Source organism: Protopterus annectens, chromosome 5.part1, assembly GCF_019279795.1.
Source record: "Protopterus annectens isolate FY-2018-M chromosome 5.part1, PAN1.0, whole genome shotgun sequence".
Lineage (NCBI taxonomy): Eukaryota > Metazoa > Chordata > Ceratodontiformes > Protopteridae > Protopterus > Protopterus annectens.
Window position 1 is genome coordinate 308166554 of NC_056736.1, and position 17699 is coordinate 308184252.

Here is a 17699-nt window from a genome sequence, read left to right on the forward strand (position 1 = left end):
CTAAAAATAAGGCAAAGTCAGTATAAAACATGTAAAATCAGAAACAGTTTCAACTGTGCTTCACACAAAGTCTACCAGAGAATATCCATTCCAATGCATTTCATACAGATGCACACTAGTCTGGTAAATACAGAGTTTTAAAATGGGCAAGCATGAAGGTAAGGAATTTTCATCCAAAGCCAGCCCCACCCACACCCATTTAGAAACTGTATCCCATGAAGGTTTGCCATAAAACCACAAATTTTGAGAGATACACACCAAAATTTTATGGCAAGGTCAGTGACATTCTGTAAAGTCAGGGACAGTTTCAACATTCTTTGACAGGAGTCATCAAAGATTAAATATTGCAGTGTATTTCATACAGGTATGTACTAATCCTGTAAAGCCAGATTTTAAAATGACTAAATGACAAGAAAGTATGTTTATTTCTTGTGCAGACCCCCCTCCCCCACAATTAGCAGCCACAGTCCTCAATGATTTGCCAGAAAAGTAAACAATTTATGAAGTATAGACCAAAAACATGATGTGTTATTTACCAATAGTGAACAGAAAGTAATGTAGACTTTAAACTGATTAAATGAAAAGCTGCTTCCATCCACAGCCAGCCTACAGTTGCCCTAGCCTGCAGTTGTCATTGTTATGTCTGGTTGCATGCCAGGATAAAAAAAAAAAAACTCAGTGTTTGAATCATGTCACTGTAACCCAATGCACTAGTCTGCTGCCCTCCTCTGTGCTATTTAATATTCAAGGGGGGTTTCTGCCCATTGCCTTCCCAAATGAATCATGGTAAGACAATGAACAGAAAGTTGCAGTCCTGTGCAGAGTATCAATAGATTTTATTTTCTTAGAAATAAATACAATAAATTAAGTAGCCTCAGTGGCCCATGTTGCATGTGTACAGGTGGTAGACATAGCAAGTATAGAGAGGAAATGTTTGCAGTGTCTATCATTTAATGCTTTAAGTTATTAAAAGTAAGCACAGTTTAAGTATTGCTATGCTCAGCAAGTAAGCTAATTAAAATGAGTTAGCAGTGCTGAACATGACAAAGCTTTTGTTTTAAATTGTTGGCGGGCATGGGCATCATACATATTATAATCTGCCAATGGTTGTGTGTTTCCAGCTGCAGCTGGCATCAGTTGAAAGCAAAGGAAAAAGCCATATCATCTTTCCCTCCTTTTTTGTAAGAGATGCATACTTGGAGAGAAACTTGGAGAGATGGATTTCATTTTTTTAGCAAAGCTTTGGAGTTCCCCATTTAATTTTATTCTGTTCATCTAAGAACACTGAACTACAGAGTTACATCAGAAATCTGAGAAGGAACCTGTCTTGGCTACATGGCAGAGGTCTGCTGTACAGCCTAGACTTGTAAAGGAGCCAAGAACTGTGATATTTCATTTTTTTGCTTTCGGGACCTGATCATCCACTGAGGCTAGGAGATCCATTTGTAGTGGAGAAGAAGAGGTTTACCTTAAAAGAAAACCAGCTAAGTTCTGCTTACAGTTCAGTGGACTGGTTGGTACCTAAGGAGAAACTGCTGTGGATTTGTTAGAAACATTTCAGTTTTCTGAATTTTTCCGGCGAATGGATGCTGAACTCAGAAGTGATTCTACAATGTCATCAAGGAACAAAGACATTTAAAAGACTAATCCAACCCAGACAATTCTAAGGAACTTGAAGAGGGCTAAACCATAACCCCAAAGGTTGTTTCCTACCCAGACATTTCTGGATATAAAATAACATTTTCTTTTTGGGGCTTACAAATAACCTTCCTGACATATTTGATGAGACATCAAGCTGATCAACTATTTCATGTTCTGCTTTCTCAGTGCTATAGCACTTTGATTAATGCATGTTGATTAAGTTCTACTAAATTGATATTTTTAATATTGTTATCAATTCTATTTTTATACTAACTCAGCCTTGTGTATGTTAGCCATTTTTAAATATTGGTTTAATCTGAACCTGTAACAGTACATTTAGAAAAGGTAAAATGCATGCCGAACCAAATTATTTTCTGCCGATTTGTGATACTGCACTTAGACCGCATGCATAGCTGATAGTATAAAATACAATATTCCTACCTTTTTGTTCTGATAGGTGAAGAACAGATTACTGGGGTGTGGCCAAGATAGCTAGCTGAGAGCAGTAGCCGGTGAAAGCTCTGTGGCTGAAAACTTTTCTCTGGCAGAAAATGTGATAAAAAAATTAAAATTTGAAGATGCTTGTTAGCTAATTTTATTCATTAATAGTCAGAGAAAAGATTTATAGCTTCAAGTTCTCCAAAAGCTGTAGTTTATTTCTGTCAGAATTTCAACTGTTTGGTTAAGAGAGGAGACTTCAGCATGAATTACCCAAGAAATAGTATTCAAGATTCTTGTGTTAAAAAGTACATCCAGTCAATAATATCTAGTGTGTAGAATGTATTACTTAAAATAGACAAACTAGATTTAAAACTAATAACCAAAGTCAAAATTGGAATTGGTACCAAAACGCAAAAAAACTCCAAAATCAGAATCAAAAGAGGTACCACAGACAAAGGAAAATAATTGGCTCTATTACAGATCCAAAAGCTGGTTTATTAAGCAGTTCAAACACATAAACGCAATTACACTCCACAGCATTTTCGTCCAGATTAATGAGACTTCATCAGATGCAAATTTTAAACTATTCGTTCCCTTATATATCTTTTCATGGACATGTATGGGTCTTTGAAGTTGTAATATGTATGGGTCTTTGAAGATGCATATGCATTAAGTTTAACTGCATAAGTATTACATCTTCAAAGACCTATACATTATTACAACTTTTCTTAACTACCTGGCTAGATGAAACATTGAATCTACCTGAAACTTTATCTTTTGGAATTGAAAGAGTACATAGATCCCTGAGAGCACATTCTAAGAAGGAAAACCCTCAGCACCAAGCTCAATTATAGTTAAGTTCATGTCTTGCTTAGAAAAAGATCAAATATTAAAAGCAGCATCATCCAACCCACCTATTAAAATAGATGAACATGTCAGATTTGACAATGATTGTTCCAGTAAAGTAATGAGTAAAAGAAAATTCTGTTTACCACCAATCAAGGAACTTAAAAAGAACAATATTAAAGCCATTTTGGTGCTTTTTGCAAAGATCACATTATTCCTTTTTGTGGAAACCAACATATTTAACATGCTGGAGGAGGCATCCACTTTTGTTAACAGCAATAAAATCCTTAATAGTACTGAAGAAATAGATTGGAACAGTGTATCCCTGAATAGACAGAGTATGCTAAATTCTTGGAAAACTGCTTCTAAAACTAAAGCGCCTAAAAACAAGTGACTCTTATTCTGTGATTTCAAGACTATTATTTTCTGAAACGATAAATTTGACTTTTAAGTAAAAGGTTTGTACTACACTTTAAGCCTCAAAACATGTATGTATGTATTTATATTTTAAACTAAAACAGTATTTCATAATGAGGAATATATAGGGTTAGTTTTACTGTTTTACTATATTTACAGTGAAAGATGTAATATATTTAACTAAACCTATAAGTGTGTTTCTAAATGTTAAATACTTCCTGTAAGAGAATGTCATTATATTATGACCAATAGATTTAGTAACTTTAACACTATATAAGTAAATAATTGTATTTTATTTGTTCAACATTCCTTAGTATGTGCATTGCTGCGTCAACTGAATGTCGGATCTAAGTAATATGCCAATTAGAAGTGTTAAAGTGCTGGTGATTGTTTCTTTGTTCCTGTATAATACATTCCTTTCACAGGTCATTTATGAAACAACTGACACTTAGAAAGAAAACTTGAGAGCAAAAGAATGTTCCATTTCTTCAGAATGCTGGATTTTTCCCGCCTTGAGCTGTTCTGAAGAAAATCTTGGTCAAAGTTCATCACTGGTGTCTTGAAAGAAGAAAAATAACTTTCTAATTTTTGTTTTCTTAAGTATATATGTGAAAAATCTACTCGAAACATCACATCTTTTCTTAGAAGTGAAGAATTGGCAAGCCAAAAGCTATATTAATGTTTAATATTGGGATGTTTTAACATATAATTTACTTCCATTTTACATGTTAGTAGCTTATGCTGTAGTGTTATTAATTTAACTATACGTATTAACTGCCTATATTAATTGAAAGAAGTAAAGTTAGATGTTTGTTACTGATTAGAACAACTTAAAAGAGCTAAGAAGAATGAGAAACTTACAGAGGAAATTAGCACTGCTGTGTGCTGTGAGTTGGCATTTTTCACATGCTGTAGCAAGATTCTGATGTCAGCATGTAAAGCTTAGACAAGAGCAACAGTTCACAATGGCTGAATGCACATATTCAAATTAAATAAGCGGGAATTATTTTGTATAATTAAGAAGAGTAAACATCTTATGAATATGTATGTATATATATATATATATATATATATATATATATATATATATATATATATATATATCAGGAATACAATATCTACTATGTAAGTGTAATAAAATAGTATCAGTAAAACTCTAATAGAGAGCTGATGATTAAATAGCTATTTGATGGGAAATTTTAGAAGTAAAATATATATAGAATGAGGTAGAATAGTAGTTGAAAAATAAGACAAGAAAATATATTTAAATAATAAACTGCTTTTAAGAAATATGTCTGTTACATATAGTTGAATATGGCAGAAATGTGAATGTACAAGATCTTATAATTTACATAGAAAATCATATAAAATATTTAACAATAATATAAAAACTGAAATTTGAAGCTTGGTCGTGAACATTGAAGCTTTTTACATGTTGTATGCTATTAGATTCATTAAGACTACCTAAAATAACTCATTTCATAAGTCAGAACTGATACTTGGGTGTTTTATTGCTGAATCAGTGCATCCATTTTGATAGAAAGTAGATTTTTCAGTATGTTTGAATCCAGGAAAGGAGAATGGGATCTGAATTGAACACTTTGTAACCTTTGAATGCAGTATAGATTGCATGTTCTTACTCCATAGAAATAGTAAGACATTGTATTTCATCTCTGTAATGTACATATTTTTATGAAGTAGTTTAATAAGCTAACAGATTGTTAAATATTTATATATTTGTCGTGTTGAGTGTTACAGAAATTTGAAATATGGACTCTTGTACTTTAAAACTAATTAGAGCTTTTTGTTAGAGCTGTAAAACATGTGTGTCTTTTCTGACATGATAAATATATATGTACATTGATTTCTCATTTGTATTATAGTTTAGTATATTAAGATTACCTGTGACAAATACTTTTACAGATGTCTTTATCTCTTCAGGCCCCACTCCGTTATAATTATTTATTTAGAGATCTAGTTATAATGATGTTGAATGAGTGAATAATTTAGGAATATTAAATGGATAATTTATATTGCTATTATATAAATATGCATATAGTATACTACTTGTTAGATTATTTAATATATATGATTAATAGAAGAATATTATGTATGTAGTAATGGGGGAATAGTTTAAAATGGCAAAATATATATAACTAAATTAATAGTCTCTTATTTTTTTGACCTGTATATAATATTATATTACTTATTTGTAAGTCACGGTAGCTTTTGGTTAGTTTTTTGATGAATTTTTAGGTGTTGCTAGGTAGAGCAATAGTATAGTAATTTGACTATTTAATAGACAGACTATGAACTTTGGTATCCATGGTAGGTTGTGATTTATTGCAGTATATACAATTATAGTTCTATACTTATAGGTTCATAGGTAGGTACTAGGCTATCGGCTCAAGGGCCTACATAAGCCTAGCCAACAAGGTTCCCGTCTTTGATGTTCATCGTGTTTCACTGTTGCAGTCATTACTCTTGGGTTATCCTGCTGGCAGGCTACCCGCAGTCCGCCTGAATTCCAAAGTCCTGGTCCGGCGTCGGCTGCTGTCACCTCTTCCCTGACGTCAGTGCACCAAGGGTATAAAAGATGCAGCCGACACCATTTTCTTCAGTCTTTCTTGCCGCACGGTGCCCGAAGCAAAAGCAGTTCGCAAGTGCCGGTCGGCTGACTCCTGAGATTTTCAAATCCGAATTTCAGAACCAAAGTCTTCATTAAAGCTAGGTACCACGTTGGGGAAACTTTTTTCTTGCTCCAAACCGATGTCAGAAAAAGTTAACAATTGTATTTCTTGTGGGAAGCAAATACCTCATAAGTATTTTCACTCTTACTGTATTCCTTGTCTAGGCCCTGACCACAATGTTGCTAGCTGTCGGTTTTGTGCTAAATTTAACCAATGCACTATTAAGCGTTGGTTAGATTTTGCATTTCATTACTTTGGCCGAAGATTTAATTATATAATGCCGTTGGAACAGCCAATGACCGGAGTTTACAAAAAATGCAAGGACAAGGAAAAGGATAGGCATCCGAGGTCCAAAACCGACGATGAGGCCTCCGTTAGGCCAGTCGCCGGTTCTCAGTGAGGCGCTTTCGCAGCCCCTGGTGCCCACTACTTCAGAGCCACAGGCCGCTTCCGACTCCCACGTGGAACCGACTGGGCCTCTGGATATTCAAGGTATTGGACACTCGGAAATCATTCCCTCAGATGGGTCCGGAGCTGCTGAGCAGGCATCGGCTTCTGAGGGTGTCTTCAGACCTACACAGTTATATGTTAAACCATCTTCAGCTTCAAAGACGAAGACTAAAGCAGCTCTAAAGACAAAGAAACAAGTACAGCATTCTCCTACTCAAACATCCATGCCTAAAAAACAGATGCTTAAAATGGCTGAAGACCTTATTACTTTGATCAGGGTTTCCCATCCCCCTCTTGATAAGAGGCCTAGGCAAGAGACAGACTGTGATTCTTCTGATCAGGTTTCTATTTCCTCTGATTCCTCTTCTGAACAGGATTATTCTATTCCTCCCTATGAGAACTCTGATGCTGAAGAATCTATTCCTTCAGCCTCACCTCCTGAGGATTATTCTTTTGGGGAAACCCTGCATACCATGAGGGAGCATTTCCACTGGGAGAACCAAGATTACTCTTTATCTAAGAAAAGGCTCAGAGACTTTCTGCTACTTCCTCAGCACAGACCCCTTGCTATTCCACCTGTTCTAGACATTGTAGATGATGTATTTTTCAGAGTCTGGCCTGTCCCCTGAATCTTTACCCCCTGCACCTGCTAAGACAGCCAGATACTACAGGGTCCCGGATTCTCATAAATTCTTATATAAAAACCCCACTGCTGACCCAGAAACTATATCTCAGGGTCCCAAAGGGGTCAAAGCTTCCACTGCAAAAAACCCTGTCCCCTCTGATAGGGATTCTAGGGCACTGGACAGATGGGGGAAAAAGTTTACACTTCTGCTGCCTTGGCTGTAAGGGCTTTAAATTGTCAGTTTCATATGCTTAAATATCAGCAATACTTAATGTCACTGCTTAAACAGAAAATGTTGACAAATTCTGAATGCTCAGAGAACAAGGAAATGCAGGATTTATTGCATGCAGCAAGTGGGGAAGCATACTTTGCAATGTGGTTATGATTCACTGGAGGCCTCTTGCAGGGCCGCTGTTACAGGTTCTGTTAGTAGAAGGCATGCTTGGTTGAAGGAACAGAATCTGCCTGATCATGTTAAAGCAAAATTATTAGATGCCCCATGACAGCATGATACTTTGGTGCTAAAGCAGAAGAGTCATTGAAGAAAATGGAGGATAAAGCGAAATCCATGCAGACAGTTAAGGATTTCTTACAGGTACAGCCACCGAGATTTAGTAGGAACCAGCTTGGTCCTTTCCAGTGTCGGACAGACCACAAAGAGGCAGATACAGATGTCCCAGAGGCAGATCTCAGCCCCAAGGCTCATACAGGCCTAAACAGTGGGGTGCTCCTACCTCCAAAAGCGGAGAAGACAAAACAACCTTACAGTAAACAGTCCCAATGACTTTCCTCTGCCAGACCCAAGTACTTTTCTTTTGACAGCCCCCTTAGGGGGAAAACTAGCACTTTTTTCATCAAATTGGCAAATGGTCACCCAAGACAAAGGGGTCTTGAACATAGTGTCCCAAGGCTACAGGTTCCATTTTCACACCCTACCAATGCCGAAAGGTATGCCAGACCTGCCACACAATCAATGGATGGAGGCACAAAAGCAAATTACAGCCCTCATGGACATGAGGGCCATTCAACAAGTACCACAACAAGAGCAAGGGCAAGGATTTTACTCCAGACTTTTATTAGTGCCCATAAAGGACAAAGCCTGGAGACCAATACTGGACCCGTCTATACTAAACACGTTTCTGGAGGTTCCAAAATTCAAGATGTTGACTCTACAGCAGCTACTGCCCATGCTGGGCAAGAAGGCTTGGCTTGTAACTTTGGACCTAAAAGAGGAATACCTGCATGTCCCAATCAGCCAATCTTGCAGAAGATACCTCAGATTCATAGCTGGCTCAATGCATTAACAATTCTCTGCACTGCCCTTTGGCTTATCTACTGCGCCCAGGGTCTTCACAAAATGCCTGGCACCAGTAATTGCATTTTGCAGACAAAGAGGAATTCAATTATATCCCTACTTGGACGACTGCCTTATTCAAGCAGAGAACAAAGACATTCTTCTAAAGCATCTGGCGTTTGTAAAAAGATAACTAATTTGCCTAGGGTACACAGTAAACAAAAAGAAATCAAAACTAGTACCCTCTCAAGAGATAATATTCCTGGGTGCAAGCTTAAATACAACTTCCCAGATGGCTTATCTCACGCCAGACAAACAGAAGCAACTGACGTCTTACTTCAAAAAGTTGGCAACAAAGACCCAGTTATCTGCAAGGAAAATCCTGCAGGCCTTGGGTTTCATGGCATCCTGCATTCTACTAATTCCATATGCCAGACTGCATATAAGGAAACTATAATGGTATCTAAAAAGTGTTTGGACTCAACATTGCCACAGCCTGGAGACAGTAATTACCCTCATTCCCTGCCTGCAACAGGAGTTTCGATGGTGGGCACAGGCCTGTCACCACAACAAGGGTCTGCCATTCACTTTGCCCACGGCCAGCCAGACACTGACAACGGATGCATCAGATTATGCCTGGGGGGCCCATATGGCAGGAAAATGTATTCAGGGCGCATGGCCTGCAAGCCAGATGCATCTTCACATCAATCAAAAAGAGATGCTAGCTGTTCAAAATGCCCTGACAGCTTTCAAGGATCTACTTCAACAAGGACAGCTACTGATAAAGACAGACAATACTATGGTCATGTGGTACATAAACAAGCAGGGAGCTACTCATTCCTACCCCCTCTGCAGACAAGCAATGACCTTATGGGACACAGCATTGACTTATCAAGTTCACCTGCAAGCACAATTCCTGCCAGGAAAAGCAAATACTCTGGCAGATGAACTAAGGAGAAACCTCATGGATCCCCACGAGTGGAACCTGGATCCACAAGTCTTCAGCATGATAACAAGGAAATGGGGATGCCCAGACATAGATCTATTTGCCTCCCCTCACAACCACCAATTACAGAGATTTTGCACAAGGATTTATCACAAACAAGCATGGAGAGTGGATGCCCTATCCTTCAGCTGGGAAAATCTAACAGTATATGCCTTTCCTCCACTGCCTCTCTTTCCCAGGGTACTCCTAAAGGTCAGACAAGAGAAGCCAAAAATGATACTGATTGCACCAGACTGGCCACGCCAACACTGGTACCCAATCCTAAAGAGCTTGTCTCAAGGTCCAGCATGGATACTGCCTCAAACTTCTCACTTGCTGATCCAACAAAACAATCAGATCCTGCACAGCCAACTCAGGACCTTAAATCTGGCAGCATGGCGGATAATGTAGCCATTCTGAACACTCCTCTTTCAAAAGCTGTTATGGATGTTATCTTGGAGGCCAGGAGGCCCAGTACCAGAAAATCGTATGCAGAAAAATGGAAGAGATTCTGTGCTTGGAACCAGGAACAAGGCATTGACACGTATGTACCAAATATCCCTCAGATTTTACAATACCTAACTGAGATGCTGGACAAAGGCCTTTCCTTTCCATCAATTAAGATTCATGCCTCTGCCATTTCAGCCCATTACAATACGGAACCACCTATCTTTTCTCATCCTTTAATAAGGCAGTACCTCAGAGGGGCAAAAACATCAGGCCTCCAAGGAGAGCACCAATTCCTGCATGGGACCTCAATTATGTCTTGGAAAAACTCACACTGCCTCCTTTTGAGCCAGCCACAACAGCTGATATAAAATTCTTATCCTGGAAAACAGCTCTGCTCCTAGCAATAACCTCTGCAAGACGACTCTCGGAGTTACAAGCACTCATGGCTGTGGAACCTTTTATTTTTCATCCAGACAGGGTTTCTCTGAGAACAAACCCTACGTTTATGCCTAAGGTGGTGTCCAGTGTGGCCCTCAACCAAACCATTCACTTGCCTACCTTTTATCCAAACCCGCAGAACAAGGGTGAGAAAATTCTGCATTCTTTGGACATACACAGGCAGCTACACTTCTACTTGGACAGAACGAAAGCTTTCAGGAAGACTGAGCAACTTTTAGTGTGATATGCTGCAGGATCACAAAGAAAGGCTATCTCAAAACAGGCTATTTCTAAATGGATAGGTCATTGCATCCGTTTCTGCTATTCCCAGCATGGCAAATCATGCCTAAGGGCATTAGGCCTCATTCTACCAGAGCAGCAGCCACTTCAGCAGCCTTCCTCAGAGGAGTACCAACCAAAGACATCTTTGAGGCTGCAACTTGGAGTTAAGTGCACACTTTTATAAAGCACTACCACTTGCCTCTTTACTCTAAATCCAGAGCAGGCTTTGCCACTGCAGTTCTGCAGGGTCTCATAGCCTCTCCTAATCCTGTTTAGCCCAGCCACCCATCCTCAGCTTTGGGATTCAACTCAAGAGTAATGACTGCAACAGTGAAACACGATGAACATAGTACAGTTGTATACCTACCATAAATGTAGATGTTCGAGTGTATTCACTGTTGCAGTCCACTGTCCCCCTTTCTTTTGCTGGGGTTTATCTGTACTTCTCTATACTATACAACCTATGTGGTGTATTTGCTTGTAGATGAAGGAAGTGTTTCTTTACTGCATGTATGTTTATTGGCATAATATATTTAGCCTACCCTTTTGGGGGCACGTGACATCTGGGGCAAGAAAAACTGAATAAAATGGCATCGGCTGCATCTTTTATACCCCTGGTGCACTGACGTCAGGGAAGAGGCAACAGCAGCCGACGGCGGACCAGGACTTTGGAATTCAGGCCGAGTGCGGGTAGCCTGCCAGCAGGATAACCCAAGAGTAATGACTGCAACAGTGAATACACTCGAACATCTACATTTATGGTAGGTACACAACTGTATTTTTTTGCTGTTTTTGAATTTTAGTAGTTTAGTTTATAGAAAGGAACAATTAAAAAAATCTGTAATGTTAAGATAGTATCTGAGGAATGCATTAGAGTCTTGTATATAAAAACGGAGGATAAATGTGTCTTTTAAAAGAAATCTTTTTACATACATAGTATGGATAGTTTTAATCTATGATCTGTTGATGTAAATGGACCAAATGTCAACAAAAGGAAATCATTAATGAGATGTCTAAAATTAAATATAGGAGCCATTATATTCTTGCAAGAGACTCACTTGATGTATAAAGATATACAATATTTAAATAACTTAGGTTGTGAAATGTTATCATCTGCTTCTTTTAACAAAAATGCTATACTTTAGAGAAAATCCACCATAATGCCTAAGGTCATGAATCCTTTAATGATGCCAAAGGAATGTATACATTTGTAATACTGTGATACTGGAATAACACAATTCCAGTATCACATAGTCCCACCACATCAGCGAACCAAACACATAAATACACAAAAACATACTCGGAGGCTCTAAATAAAAATCTACCTAAGCAACAGAGACCTCCAAAGCAGACATCCAAGCAAACGCTACCTCAAAGCAAAACACGCACAACACATAGCCCACAAAGTCAGTGTGCCAAGCAGCCACAGCCCTTAAGGCTGAATAACACACCTGATACTCTTGTAATAGGTGACTCTATTGTCAGACACACTGACGTCCCGCTCACCAGGCTGAATAAAGAGAAGGTCATGGTGAGCTGCCTGTCGGGTGCTAGGATCCGCCACATAACGCAAGCACTCAGGTCACTCCAAAGCAAATACAAATATGACTCAGTCATTGTACATGCTGGTGTGAATGACCTGAGATGTACCTCCCTGGACTACATGAAAAGAGACATAGAGGAGCTCTCTGATCATGTAGCCCAGGCTGGTATGACCCTGACCTTGAGCAGCATCTTACCCTCACCTAGAATGATGCCACAGTACAAAGACAAAATTGATCGATTTTAACAATTGGCTAAAATTTTGGTGTCATTCAAAGGGGATCCAGTGTCTGTCAGCCTGGGATGACATGCTCGACAAGCCACGTTGCTTCGCTAGGGACGGCTTGCACCTGTTACCACTGGGCTTTCGGATATTGGCAAAGGCTCTTGCCACCCCCATAGTGCCTTTTTTAGGCAAGGCTCAAAAGTCAAACCCACCCCCATAGACAGCACAAGGAACAAGAAACTAAGGGTAATGCTGCTAAACGCCAGAAGTCTTAACCTTAAGATGCCTTTTCGAAGCTCTCCTCAGTATGGAGAACATCGATATCTGTGCAGTGACAGAAACCTGGTTCAAGGCTCCAGAGAGCACCCCAGCACTACCAGGCTATACCTCATATCATGCTTTTCGGCCCCAAAACCTGGACTGAACCACAAAAGGAGGGGGAGTTTCCATATTTATCAAGGATATCCACACCTCCAGGTTAGTGGCATTGCACAGTATCGGAGACCATCCATGTGCAACTAACAGTGGGCAAGACTGCTTTTCAGTTTATAGCATCCTACAGACCACCCTCTCAAAGTCAGGAATCCCACTCGGCTTTCCTGAAAACATTGGAGAACATGAAGATCTCTCCGAACACCATTATATTGGGCGACTTCAACTACCCAAACATTGACTGGGAGCACTACTCAAGCCCCAGCACCTTAGCCCAAAGGTTCCTGGAAATTATAAACTCAAATGCTATGGAACAACTAGTCACCACTCCCACAAGAGGGGACAACATACTAGACCTGATCATTACCAACATGGGGACTCTATGCTCCACACCAGAAGTATATCCCTCATTGGTAAGATCAGACCATAAATTAATTTCACTGGATGTCCACATCCCGACCCCACCAACAGCCCAGAAAACCACAGTGAAAAGCTTCTCAAAAGCGAACTTCTCACTTCTCAAAACTGAAGTGGAATCCTTCAAGGCCCCAGGGCCAGTGGAAACTACGGCCCAAACTGCAGAATCCTATATAAACGCATTCTACGGACATCTCCAGGAATGCATGGATCATGCTATCCCAAACAAAACCAAGACCCAATCATCCAAAGGCAGGCGTCCAGTCTGGTGGACCCCTGCCATAAATAAACTGTACAACAGAAGGAGGAAGCTACTACATGATAGAGCAAAATCCCTAATAGGGAAGGCATCTGTGATCAGTACTAGCAAAAAATTATGATCCCTCATAAAATCCTCCAAGGCCAGCTTCGAGAGAAAAATTGCACAGGACACCAAAGACAATCATAAGGCTTTTTTCAGTTATGTTAGAAACCTGGGATGCTACTCCCAGACTTGTTCTGAGTTGATTCTAAACGACAAAAATACACTGAGCCCACAGACATCGCCAATATCCTGGCAGACAGGTTCAGTGCAAACTTCTCCACCCCCAAAAGAGCAAGTATCTATCCCAGCAGAGGGCTGCCTCCCAAACATCTCTGATGCTCAGGTGAAGGCTGCCCTCTCCAAAGCAAAAACACTGCTTCCATGGGACCAGATGGCGTCCCAGGTTGCGTCCTACATGAACTCCAAGAGGAACTAATCCCTCAAATAAAACAGCTATACAATCTCAGCCTCACTACAGGATATGTGCCCACAAAATGGCGTACAGCAACAGTGGTCCCACTCCACAAAGGTGGAGCCTCTACGGACCCTGGAAACTATCGCCCCATAAGCCTGACTAGCTTAGTCTGCAAGGCTATGGAGAGGATCATCATGGAGCTCATAAACAAAGACATTGGGGACCTACAGACACTAGATCTTACCCAGTTCGGCTTTGTCAAGGGCAGATCCTGCCTTTTGAACCTGGTTGACTTCTTCAAAACAGTCACCAAAGCCATAGATGAAGGGAAGGTAGTCCACACAGCCTATCTGGACTTTGCAAAGGCATTTGACACAATACCCCACTCGGGCATCATAGATAAGCTATCCAGCTTAAATATAAACCCCTATGTCACAAGATGGGTCGTAAACTGGCTCAAAGACATAGATGAAGGGAAGGTAGTCCACACAGCCTATCTGGACTTTGCAAAGGCATTTGACACAATACCCCACTCGGGCATCATAGATAAGCTATCCAGCTTAAATATAAACCCCTATGTCACAAGATGGGTCGTAAACTGGCTCAAAGACAGAACCCACAGAGTGAGATTTGCTGGATCCATGTCAGACTCGAAACCGGTCACAAGTGGCGTCCCACAGGGTTCTGCCCTGGGACCACTCTTGTTCGGTATATACTTTTCTGAGGTACAGGCAAACGTGGGAGGACTATGGCTCACCAAGTTCGCAGATGACTGCAAACTGGGCGCCATAATCAACTCTCCAGCTGACACAAACATCCTTCAAAAAGGTCTCACAGTGACAGATAACTGGTGCCAACGCCATGGTTTAAAGTTAAATGCCAAAAAATGTATAGTCATACCCTTTGGCAAAAACAATGTGCCCACAAATTACCACATAGGCGGAAACCCATTAAGTACAGAGAAAGTTATTAGGGACCTGGGGACCCAAGTTGATAGCAATCTCTCCTTGAAAACCACATTGCCAAAGTGGTTAGAAAGACCTTCTACATAGCCCACCTCATCACGAAGGGTTTCACATCTAGATCAAGAGAGGTAATCATGCCCCTTTATTCATCCCTCATCAGGCCCATCATAGAATACAATGCCCCTTTTGGGATGTACCTTACCCGACACCTGCAGCAATTAGAAAGACCCCAAAAGTATCTCACCAAGAGGATCAAGGGTCTCAAACAGATGCCATATGCTGCTCGGTTAAAAAAACTCCAGCTCTACTCAGTTGCATACCGCCTACTTCGAGGTGATCTATGCCTGACATACAAAGCTATGTCAAATCCAGAATTAATGGACATGCTCCACCTCAGTAAATCTAAATCCCTTAGAGCCACACGCTCGAGGGACTTGAACCTCAGCACAGAAATAAATAGAATTTGCTGGAGGGACAGGTTCATAACCCAGGGGCTCCCTTCGCTCTGGAATAGAATTCCAGTTCATGTGAGGCAGAGCACCTCACTGAATCTCTTCAAGAAGAATCTCGATAGGTGGATGGGGGATCGTAGGTTTGTCCCAGGGATTACTCCCATGTCACTATTAGACAGAGGCACAGTAAACTAAACCTTAAGAAGGGCACAGTATATTCATATCAAGGGGTGGCGTAAGCCATACAGAATCGGACTAGGCTTATAATTGCCTCAGGGCAGATAGCCTAGTATGAACCTATGAACCTAATATAATAGCAAACTATATACACTAGCTATTTTTTACTGGATCTCTGAAATACGTGCAAGAGTAGTTAAAGATCACTTAACTGTACTACAAAGTCATTGGAATGGTAGTTTAATCTTAGCAGGGGATTTTAACTGGATATCTAGTATAGACGATACAAGTGAAATGAAAAAAAAGCTAAAATACCTGCAGCAGCTAAAACACTAAATAGATGGATTAATATAATAATTTAGTTGATTTACTAATAAAAGCAGAATATGTCATTGTTCTTCACTCATTATTCTTATGTGCATGGGGCACAAACTAGAATTGATAAGATTTATGGCTCTGTAGATTTACTTAATAAATTGAATTATTTTAAAACTATTCATTGTCCTTGTATATAAGGAAATCTAAGATTTTTCATAGAATCCCAGTATGTATGATGAAATTAAAAGATGTGTAGAAGAAACTTCCGACTCTGCCACGTAACCAATAGTTAACTTTTTATTGTAATTAAAATAAGATAAAACAGAAGGTAAGCGCTCACAGATGCTACCATACGCTTCATCAGACAAATTAAAAGTATTTGAGACCATGACTTTATAGGGAGGCTTAGCCTATCGGCAGATGAATTAAATTATTCAATTAATCATGGGAGAGTCACATTTAAAAACACATATAGGTAGACCATGTTTAAAAACTAAACTAAAATCTTCAGTGTTGAAAGTGGAAGGTAAATTTGTAATATATAAAATTCAAGATATTAAAACCATCTGGGTAGAAACAACATATATACATCAAAGAATTCAAATCAGAATTAAAAGTACATATGTATAAATTTAAAATTTAAATTAAATGTAACGTTTCACAAAAACTTGTTACTAAGAACATTACAGGCTTAACAATTAATCCTGGAAACAGGATATAAGGCTGAAAGCTTAAGCATATTCAGTAGTTCATGAAAATCCATGATTACATTCCTTAGTTCTGAAATGTGTCATATAATATAACTGCTCTAGATGTTTATGAGTAAGACACAGGATTTCAATAGGTTGGTCAACTTCTGAAGCTATATTAGTATTTTAAAATTCGCTGATAAATTTATGTTTATATTTATATAATTCAACGAATTAAAGTGAACTTAGTGCAAATAGTGCATAATGGAATGAACGCTAAATAGTAATTAAATAAATAAATATATATACAGTTAAAATATTACAGTATCATGTATGCAATTAGATTAATGAATAAATAAATAAATAAATAGATAAATAGGTAAATAGATGAGTAACTAAATGTGTATATAAACTTTTAAATGTAAAAACATTATATAGAATAAACATCAATAGTAATAGTGGCATATAATAAAATTCATGTAAATATTTCTAGCAATGAGTATGAGTTGTATGGAAGAATAAATATGAATAAATATGAACATATGTGTGTAAGTATGGATATGAATATAGGAATATAAAAATGTGTGTATGTTATGTGAACAGTAAAAACTGAAATAAATGTAATGATATGTAAACATAGACATAAATTCAAGTTTTGAACATCAATTTAAAAATTACATTAGCTAACACCTTTATTTAACCAAGACAGTGTTTCAAACAGAAGTAAAACTACTCTATGTTCAAGGAGTCAGTGTAAAATTGAGCTTGGAAATATGTAGCATATATAAATAAATAAAGGATGAAGAATCAAAAAAATATATATACATATTTGTCCATCATCTAACTAAAGGATATTATGTGATCGATGACTATACACATTATTCCAATATAGTTCGAATTCATCTTCGATTATTTAGATAAGATCTAATGCTAACATAATTATTCAGACCTGGCGGATAGTGGCCCCTTAGTCTGAGTATCCATTTAAGTTCATTTAGCTCTAGCTGGTTTGGATAGTCACCACCTCGTTCAGTTACTTCTACTATTTGCAGCACCCTGAATACAAAAGAGTGCGATGGGTTCAGGATCACATGATTAGCCAAGGCATTCAACTCGTTTTTCTTCCTTATATCATATTGGTGGTTGTATACCCTGTTTTTGAGTTTCCTTTTTGTGAGACCTATATAAAATGCATTACAGTGT

The 17699-nt window shown here is 38.8% G+C and overlaps 1 protein-coding gene across 2 annotated transcripts in view; it reads left to right on the top strand.

Annotated features, from left to right (window-relative positions):
* The window catches only part of UGGT2 (UDP-glucose glycoprotein glucosyltransferase 2), a 4352373-nt gene that overhangs the window by 2743165 nt on the left and 1591509 nt on the right, over positions 1-17699 (top strand). The gene's annotated exons all lie outside the window — the stretch shown is intronic.